Source organism: Dipodomys merriami, unplaced genomic scaffold (assembly GCF_024711535.1).
Source record: "Dipodomys merriami isolate MVZ:Mamm:240054 unplaced genomic scaffold, mDipMer1.0.p SCAF_2, whole genome shotgun sequence".
NCBI lineage: Eukaryota > Metazoa > Chordata > Mammalia > Rodentia > Heteromyidae > Dipodomys > Dipodomys merriami.
Genome location: NW_027203381.1, coordinates 17524747 through 17534627, shown reverse-complemented (window position 1 = coordinate 17534627; position 9881 = coordinate 17524747). Strand labels below are relative to the sequence as shown.

At 43.0% G+C, this 9881-nt stretch overlaps 1 protein-coding gene across 2 annotated transcripts in view; it reads left to right on the top strand.

Moving 5' to 3' along the window:
• The first annotated feature begins 1275 nt into the window (after positions 1 to 1275).
• The window catches only part of Me2 (malic enzyme 2), a 63048-nt gene continuing 54442 nt past the window's right edge, over positions 1276 to 9881 (top strand). The window contains exon 1 of one of the 2 annotated variants that reach the window (XM_070029133.1): positions 1276 to 1744. The gene's annotated coding sequence lies outside the window, so the exon portion shown is untranslated. Of the gene's footprint in view, positions 1755 to 9881 lie in introns of both variants that reach the window. The other variant, XM_070029132.1, reaches the window with a different exon arrangement.

Here is a 9881-nt window from a genome sequence, read left to right as displayed (position 1 = left end):
GATATGTCTAAATGCAGGACAAACTGCCTCTTAAAAGACAAAAGAACTTCACTTCTTCTAAAGAAAGCATTTATAAAGACTTGAATTTTTGAAGTTTGCCAGATCTTGAAAGTTTCTGGTAAGTAGGGTTATTTTAGGTCATGCATATTTATAGCTCCTTTTCTACTGCAGTGGTTACTATAGCAGCCATACCTATCATTTATCATCTAACTGCAGGGTTCCCTCACTTGCTCCACCTTTCCATGTTCCCTAATGTAGTTATTCTAGGATTTACATAATTGTCAGACAATTCACTTTTCTCTACTTTAGTTTTCTCTATCCTACACTTGTATCAGTTTTAGTTTCCTTATTCAATGTCTTGCCTTTTGCTTACTACATAGGCCTTTATTTTTTAAAAAAGAAATTGTCATCCGTTGCTTTTAAGGTATACAAAATTAGGAAGCCTAATAGGGTGGATTAGGATGGTTATTTTGGATATAGTTTATTTGCATGTATGGAAATAGCACGGTGAAACCTTGACATTGTTTTAGGAAAGGGGAAGGAAGAGAGGAAGAGTAATGGGCAAGTGAGATTGCTCAGGGTACATTGTATACATACTGGAAATGTTACAATGAGACCCTCTTTGTCCAGCTGATGTATACTAACAGCAATAAAAAAGGATACAAATTCGATGGCAGTAAAAAATTTCTGGTGATAATGTTTCTGAAATAAGAATGAAGAAATGCCCTACACAGCCCTGATCGTAGTTGGGCACAGATGTGGGAAGGTATGGGTCCTGCTCCCTTTAGGAATATGACTTACTGTTGTAGTGCTTTTTCTCGGGGAGGACATTAAATATCTATTTATAGCGGTGGTGAAGGCATGGATGGTCAGCTAACTCCCTGTGCGTCAGTAACTCTGCCAGGAGCCGTGGAGAACGGCATCGAATTTTGCAGAACAGAGAGAGTCGTGCCCACGACCATAAAAGCCGCTCCGAAACAGAAGTCCTCGCATTTCCTGGGTGTTCTCTCTGCCTCCTTTCCATTCTCCAGCCTGGGGTCCAGCTCTGGTCTTTGTCGCCTGCCTGCTCTCCATCCGTGGGTGGTCCAGGTCAGACCACATCCTGGTTCACGGCTTTCTTCCCGGGACTCGAGATTGGTACCCGGGACAGCCCGGTCCGCGCATGCGCAGAACGTCTTCTCGCGCGAACGCACCACCCTGCGTTTCCCCATTCTCCCCCCCCCCCTCCTCCCCAATGCGCGGGTGGACGCGGGCAAGTTCGGGGCGGGGGTCTGCCGTAAAGCCGGCCTTCCGTTCTTTAATGGAGCTGTGCACATCCGAGCTGCTCTTGCTCTGTACCGCACTTCACCTGCCCTCGGGGTCGCGTCCGCACGGGCGCGCGGGCGGCCCCAGGACACTTAACCTCCAGGAACCGGGCGGAGGAAGGTGATGCCGAGGAAGCCCGAGCCTGGGCCGCCAGGCCGCGCGGCCTGAGGCGGAGCCCCGCCCACCCCGGCCCGCCCGCCTCCCATTGGCCCGTGCGCCCGTCCGTCCGCCCATGGCCGCGCCGGGCTGCGCTGCTTTCCTGGCTACCTCGGCGAGTGTGGGGCCGCCCTCGCCACAGCGAGCCTGAGCTGGCGCCGGCTTCGGGAAGCTCGGCGGAGGGAGCAAGGCCGGGCGGCGCCGAGGCTGAACATCGCGGGACGGACGGGCGGGCGGGCGGCAGGGCCGCGGACCTCTCCGGGTGCACCACCACCTGTCGCGGGTGAGACGCGGTAAGGCTGGGGTGCGGCGCGCAGTGCGGGCCTCCAGGCACGGCGGCGCGCGGGGCTCCGGGCGCGGGGCGCGGGGCGCAGAGTGCGCGCCGGCCTTCCCAGACCGGCCCCGCGAGCCCCGTGCGGCCTCCACGCGTGCGGATGGGCACCGGGGTGGGGGGGAAGGACAGGGGTCCCCCCCAACCCCCCTCGGTCCTCGGTGCCAGCGCCCCGGGCTCTGCCCGATGCATGCTTTTGGGACGCGCATTCTCGGTTCCCCCGCGCGCTGGCGCCGGGGCGCCCCTGCCACCCCGACCCGGAGTCCAGAGCCTGGTGCCTTCCAAGTCACGAGCATCCTGCTTTCTGCTCGTGCCAGTTAAAGACATTTTGTGGCTCGTTATCCCCTTTGGAAGCATCTGGTGTTCGGCCGAGGTGAGGGCGCGTGTGTTCCTCATTTGAAAAGAAAGAGTTGCCGCAGGCTGGAAACTTCCAGGATGGGCAGGGTCCTGTCCATTCTTATGAAATGGCATGTGGGGATCAGGATTGACAGGTGTTTCTTTGACGCTCGTAGTAACCAACTCTGCCTGGTGTTGTGACTTGAGACTTAGTTTCTTTGGGGGGGGGGGGGAGGAGTGGTTCCAAAGATAATTCTAGAAAATTGAGGTTCCTTGTGGTTTAGAAACGTGATCACAACAACCGAAGTGTGCCCATACAGCACGTCTTATCATCTTCATCTGTGGACTGCTTTATTAGTGTCTGTGCCAGTCACTTGTGAGCAAGGCAGTGAATAGCATTGTTATTTCTGTTAGTGTTGGCAGTCATTGGGCAGCTGTCGTTGGTGATGGGCTGGGCAGTGTTCCCTAAATGGATTATGTCTGGATAACCTTTTGAGATTGTACTGTTCTTATCTCTCAGTATGCAACCGAAGAAACGGAGGCTTTGGAAGGCTTAGTAATTTGCCCAAGACCACATTTTTTTTTAAGTGAGAGCCTGGATTCAAACTCAGACAATATTAACTTTATAGCGCTGCCCCTTCTCTTTATAAACCATCTATGTTCCTTAAAAGCATCATACCAGTCCTTCAGCTAATTGCAGAGTAATAGTCATGTAACAAATTTTTGTTTTCAAAATATTCTGGAAGTTAGAGCAAGTCATTTCCCTAGAAATCAAATAATAAATCTAGATAGCTGATTATATACCACAAATGTATTACATGGCTTGCAGAAGAAATAAATTCAGGGGGAAAAAGTTCAAATATTAGGCCTTTAATTAGTCACCATTGAGCATGGATTTGTCACCTGTACCTGAATCTTTTGTGGTAGTTAGAAAGGCTTGAAAGTTAAACATAGAGGCCTCAAAATGCAGACATAATGCTGTCTCATGCATTTGTAGGAAATGCTGGGTAATGTTTTTGTAGACGTTCTTCATCCTCTTGAGATGAACAGCACATTCCTGCTCAGTAGATGTTACTGAGAAGAAGCGTGCTTATGTTTGTTGTTTTTTTTTTTTTTTGGCATACTGATAGAAAACTTTTAAAAATCATAAGAAAAAATTCATTCCAGAGGGTTTAAAAATTATTAGCATACATTGCAACATTTTCACAAGTGTATATAATGTATCTTGATCAACCTCATTTGCAAATCTCCCTCTTCCCCTTCTTAAACCAGTTTTGACAGGTTTCATTGTGCTGTTTTCATGCATGCAAACAAACTACTTTGACATTCGCCCTCTTCATTAGCCCTTAATGCTCAGGCTGGTATCACCACACCTTCAACAGAGCCTTATTTTACTTTCCTCTGCGTGTGTATTTTAATTGCACAAAGGGTTTTCACCATATATAAATATAGGTATTATTATAGGTATGCATATATTATATTTTACTCAGATAACCCTCTCTATTGCTTTCTCAGAGGGTTTTTTTAAAGCTAAAACCTCATTGTCATGATGTTCGTGCATAATTTGTATTTAATTTCATGAGATTCCATTTTTATATTACTAATATTATCTTCAAATGGTTGTGTTGAGTGGGTTTCAGTTTAACACACTCACTTATATGTATAGTGTATCTTATGCAAAGTCATCTCTTCCATTCTCCCTCATACTAAGTTTTATGTTAACTTAAAATTCTAACTTGAACTTACTGGCAAGTTTCAGAGGTACTTGGTAATTTTGTATGTTAGCATTATACAAAAGTCTTTAAAAAGTCCCCTCTCTCTTTGGTGGAGAAAATGAGACAATGGAGTGGATCTCAGATTGCACTTTGCAGACAAGTTTTTTAAATTATAATTTTATTATTTTTAGTTTAGAGGGGTTTCAGTTCAACATGTCAGTGTACGAATACAGAGTACCTCCCCCTCATCCTTCTCCCCATCTCTCCCAACCCCACTCATCCCCTCAATATCTTAGTTCCATTTTCACTTATGACACTGACTATTAGGACTATTTTCCCCTATCCTCCATGGACAAGCTTTTGAAGTGTGTGTGTAGAAGGATATTGGGACCAGATGGGAGATTGCCAACTTTTAATTCTGTGAAGATTAATGACTTTAAGAACTACTGCAATCTGTTGCCCCATCCTTTCTTAAAAGATAAGATACTTTAGGATTGGGAATGTGGCTAAGTGGTAGAGTACTTGCCTAGCATGCATGAAGCCCTGGGTTCAGTTCATCAGTACCACATACACAGAAAAAGCCCAAAGTGGTGCTGTGCCTCAGGTGGTAGAATGCTAGCCTTGAGCAAAAGAAGCTCAGGGACAGTACCCAAGCCTTGAGTTCAAGCTCCAAGACTGCCCCCCCAAAAACATATATATATATATATACATATATATATGTATGTATGTATGTATGTATATGTACCTCATACCTCTTATTATAGCTACTTGGGAGGCTGAGATCTGAGGATGGCAGTTCAAACCCAGCTCAGGCAGAAAAGTCCATAAGACTCTTATCCCTAATGAACTACCAAAAAAGCTAGAAGTGGAGCTGTGGCTCAAGTAGTAAAGTGCTAGCTTTGAGCAAACTGTTAGGTTTTTAAAAAGAGGTAGCTGAGTAAGAACAGCACCACGCACATGGTATTCAGGTAAGGGGTAGGTTTATTCAGTAGACCTGCTGGGACCAGGCCAGGTTGGCACTCCACGTGGCTGGGAAAAGCCTGGGAAAGACCTGAGAAAGAGAGAGAGCTGGGAAAGAGCTAGAAAAGAGAGCGTCTGGGCCTGGGCTAGGCCTTATCTAAGGTATGGGCAGAGAAAGGTGTGGCCATATCAAATTCAGATGTGATCTCAGCGGATGCAGATGTGACCTCTTCCGGGTGTGCCAGTCACCTAGGTAACGCAGGTACTAGACGGGGTCTGTTCACCATCCAGGAATGGACCTTACACAAACAAAACTCAGGAACAGCACTCAGGCCCTGAGTTCAAGCTCCAGAACCAGCACATACACACACACATACTCACACACTCACTCACTTTTTTTTTTTAACAGCAAAAAGGGAGAAGAGTCCTAACAAACATAAAAACAACAGGCACTGGTAGCTCATGCATGTAATCCTAGCTATTTAGGCGGCTGAGATCTGAGGATCATGGTTCAAAGCAGGAAAGTCTGTGAGACTGTTTATTTCCAGTTAACTACCAGAAAACTGGAGGTGGCTCTGTGGATCAAAGTGGTGGAATGCTAGTCTTAAGCAAAAGGCTCAGAACTGCACCTAGGCCCTGAGTTCAAGCCCTATAACCAACAAACAGAAACAAGACAAACAACAAACCCCATAAAAACAAAGAATAAGTTTAGTATGATGAATAGGACTAGTTTCTCCTCATTTGTTCATACATTGGTGAAAACCTTTCCCAGAGCAACACCAACTCAGATCATTTGGGAACATGTGGGTGACAGCTGATTCTAAAGTAGTAATTAGCTGAGTTAAGATTCACATTCAAGTCTTATCTAACTGCAAAGCTTGTGCAGTTACCCAACTCATGACTTCACTCTAGTGAACAGTGCCTCTCTCTCCCCTCGAGGGATTGACCACCTGTCTGTCCCTACATCCCCCAGACACTCTGGGAGAATAGAGTAGTCTCTATCAGCCAGTGGCCTAACAGTTTCAGTCCTAACAATCCTGCTTGTAAACACCACTGAGAGGCAGTTCCATGGCTCTCAGTTCAAGAGCCCTCCTGTTATCAGTGCTCACAGTTGTAAAGCGCAGGGCAGGGTGAAGGGCAGTGGCCTTACTGGGTGAGAAATGAGGCGTGTCCCATAAATCATAGTAAGCAATTTTATTTTGCATACTCACCTTCTTTTGTTTTCTGTTTCTGCTTTGCTCATTTGTTTTAGTTTTATCTGGAAAAATAGTGGGGTGTTAGGTGCCTCCCTTTCTATTGTGCTTCCATGAGACCACCACTGTTTGTAACTGTCCTGAGTTTTAATCTTAACAGACTGTTTTCCTTAAGTTTTCTTTTAGAATTATATCTGTTTTAAAGATGCTGTGAGAATTATTTTATTTTAATAGCTATCTAAAATATTTTAATATCTATCAATAATACAATCAAGTTCTCTATTAATTTGAATGTTTTACCACCTCAACTCATTAATTATGGTGCTTTTACCTAAATTCTCTAATTTGGGCATCATAGGTGACTCAGTCAAAGGTTAGAAAGATGAAATTCAGCATTTGATAAGAGAAAGATTTTTAACCAAGAACTGAAAGTAAAAGTTTCATGTATCAAAATAAATACTGATCTTAATTTCTAATTACAGTATTGTAGAGGAACTCAGTTGTGAGAAACAGAGAAGCCACCACTTAAAAGGCCAAATTTCCAGTCTTTATTGGAGAGTTGGAGGGACTGCTGGTGGTCTCTTAAAGACCAGCAGCTAACACAAAGCTTATATAACCCCAAAACCATGTCAGGTATGTGGAATTTATCCTAACAAAAGTAGTAGAAAACACATACACCTAATAAAGGTGTTAAATATAAGCAAAAACAAATCAAATATGAGCACAATCAAGGGAAATCAAGGACCAATTATCTAAGGGAAGTAAGACTTTTCCGGAACTTGAAATCAAAGAAAGTCCTCTATTATCAAGACATTGCTAGACCCATTCTCATTTCAGCAAAATATGAGTTGTTTTTTTTCACATCCGCTTTTATTTATGATGTATTCCACATTGTTTTAGGTTTGCTTACTTCACCAGTATATTGTGGTAGTGCTAATCTAATTTTTTTTCGGTGCCAAAGTTTTTATTGTGGTAAACAATGCTCACTTTTCATGGTAGAACCACACATATCATTCTTTTTTAACATGTTTTTAAAATGGTAGAATCATTTAGGGTTTTTTTTTTTCCACTCAACCAAGTGTCATCTCTTCTGTTTTATTTTTTTATTTTATTTTATTTTTTTTTGTGCCTGTCTTGGGTCTTGAACTTACAGCCTGGGCAATGGCTTTCCTGAGCTTTTTTGCTCAAAGTTAGCATGCTACCACTTGAGCTGCCATTCTGTTTCTGTTTTTTGTGGGGTTTTTTGGAGGGGGGTTAGGGGTTTTGTGTGTGTGTTTTTGTTTTGTTTTGTTTTTTGCTGGTTAATTGGAGATAAGAGTCGTGGGCTTTCCTGCCCAGGCTGGCTTTGAGCTGTGATCCTAGGATCTCAGCCTTCTGAGCAGCTAGGATTATAAGCATGAGCCACTTGCATCTGACTTCTCCTGTTAATACTATTGTAGCCATCTTTTGGGGTATGGGGCAGAAAGAAGTTGTTTAGTACATTTTTTTTTTACTACTTTGCTGTAACTAGTATTATTAGTAATGTGTTATTGGGCTAATTATTATTTTTCTAGTTGTAGAAACTTGGCATATACAGAATTCCTATGCCTAGAACCAGCCGCTCATACCTTCTGTGGTACCTTAATAACTGAAAAGGAAAGGATAGAGATTTTCCATGCAATACCACCCTAAAAACAGCTACCGAAGCCAAATTTGAATTACTTGAAATCTAAAACTGTGCTGCAGCACTCACTATTTGAACACATCAGTGAGGAATCTCTTATAAAGCAAACTCTCTGTCTAAATAGAATCACTAGAGTTTGCTCAAAGCAGTGCCTCTATCCCTGTTTTTTCTTCTGAAATATATGTAATCAATTGACGTCAAATTACTGTTAGATTGAGGTAGTGAAGATTCCTAGGCACCAGGGCCAGGAATGTGGTTATTGGTAAAGTGCTTGCCTAGCATGCCTGAGGCCCTAGGTTCGATTCCTTGCTACCACATGTACAAATTAATTAATTAAAAAAGAGTCCTAGGCACAAAGAAATTGTGAAAAACCTTGGGGGTAACTGGGACCTTGCTTGTAAATTCCTGCAGTCCTAACCCTCAGGAGGTAGAAGCAGCAAGATCTTGAGTTCAAGAGCAGCTTGGGAGCTGCTGTTGTCTCACATCTGTAATTCTAGCTTCTCAGAGATATGGAAGATTGAAATTTGATTGCAGAAAGTCCTCAGGACTATTTTTTATAAAACAGCAAAAATACAGGCTAGAGACATGGTTCAAATGGTAGAGTACCAGAGGTAAGCAAGCAAGCCAAGCTAGTATCAGGCCTCTGAATTCAACCCTTGTTAAGGCCAAGCTGGGCACTGGTGGCATCTGCCTGTAAGCCTAACTACTCAGGAGGCTGAAACTTGAGAATTAGTTTGAAGCCAGCCAAGGAAAGAAAGTCTATGAGACATTTATCTGCAATTAACCATCAGAAAACTGGAACTGGAGCCATGGCTCAAAGTAGTAGAGTGCTAGCATTGAGCCAAAAATCTCAGGCCCCGATTTCAAGCCCCATGACCACCACCAACAAAGAAAAAGTTCAAGGCAAACCTTTGTTACATAGCTAGTACCTGTCTCAAAAAAAAAAACAACAAAAATTTAAATATCTTAGGAAGCCTATGGTGATGTATATTTTTGAATTTAAAAACAAGGATGAAAAGGATATCAGGTTGTTTGGGGTTTTTTTGTTTATGTTCATAGGTTTTATTTTTTTAAAAAACTTCTACAAAAGAAGCCAAAGGACTTTCATGGTAATAGATTTGATAAATTCTGTTGAATGTACATTCTGCAAGTGCGATCCAGGCATGGATGGCTGCAGGTTTAAGTAGGAGTTTGAGAGCAGTACTGTAGTTCTCATTCTGATCCTGGCATGTGCACTGTAGATGACTAAAGAATTACAACATAGAGAGGAGTGAATCAGCTTCCACTTTCAGGTGGGTGATTAGTCATATATTAGAATCTTCCTTTCTGTAAAACAGGCTTTTGTGAGGAGTTGAGCACCCTTGGGGTTGAGTAAGGCTAACCAAGAAGGTGAATGAGGATGAATGTGGCTGCTTAGTTTACTCACATGTATGAAAATAGTACAATGAAATCTATTAAAATTGTATTAAGAAGAGGAAGTGGAGTTGGAGAGAGTGGGTGAGGTTGAGCAAAATACATAGTTGACATGTATGGAAATAGCTTAGTGAAACCCTTCCTTGTTCAGTTCCTATTAATTTTTTTTTTAAGCCAGCCCAGGTAGGAAAGCCTATGAGACTCATCTTTAATCACCAAAAAAACTTGAAGTAGAGCTGTAGTAGAAGATCAGTCTTGAGCAGGAAAAGCTAACAGCAGCTAGGCTCAAGCCCAGGCCCTAAGTTCAAAGCCCCAGGACTAGCACAAAAACAAACCAAAACAAAACCCCTTTCCTTCTCTACAAGCATAATAGAAGTGAAATAGGAACACAGAGCCAACTTTGAAAGCACCAAAGGGAAATAACTTCATGCAGGAATAAAGAGCCTCTAGCAATGAGTTGGAGCTGAAGACAGATAACCCTTGGGTAGCTAGAGAACAATAAATTCCACCTAGGGTCCAAAGTGTTTATTGCTCTACAGGAGATAGAAACTGATTCCCCAGGTCCTGTTCATCTTTAGCAACCAATATTAGATGAACTGGGAAACCACACAGTAAGTAGAATCCTAAACCCTTGAAGTTCGGTTTAGAATTCTGCCCATTTAGAGCAGACACTAATGGAAAAAATTGCTTTTAGGCTGTAAACCCTCTAGATCTAGGCAGACTTAAGACTACGATACTGAAGTCATGGAAGAGTCTTAAAAAATCTGTTTAGTAAAACGAGGTGTGTGTGTGTGTGTGTGTGCACATGT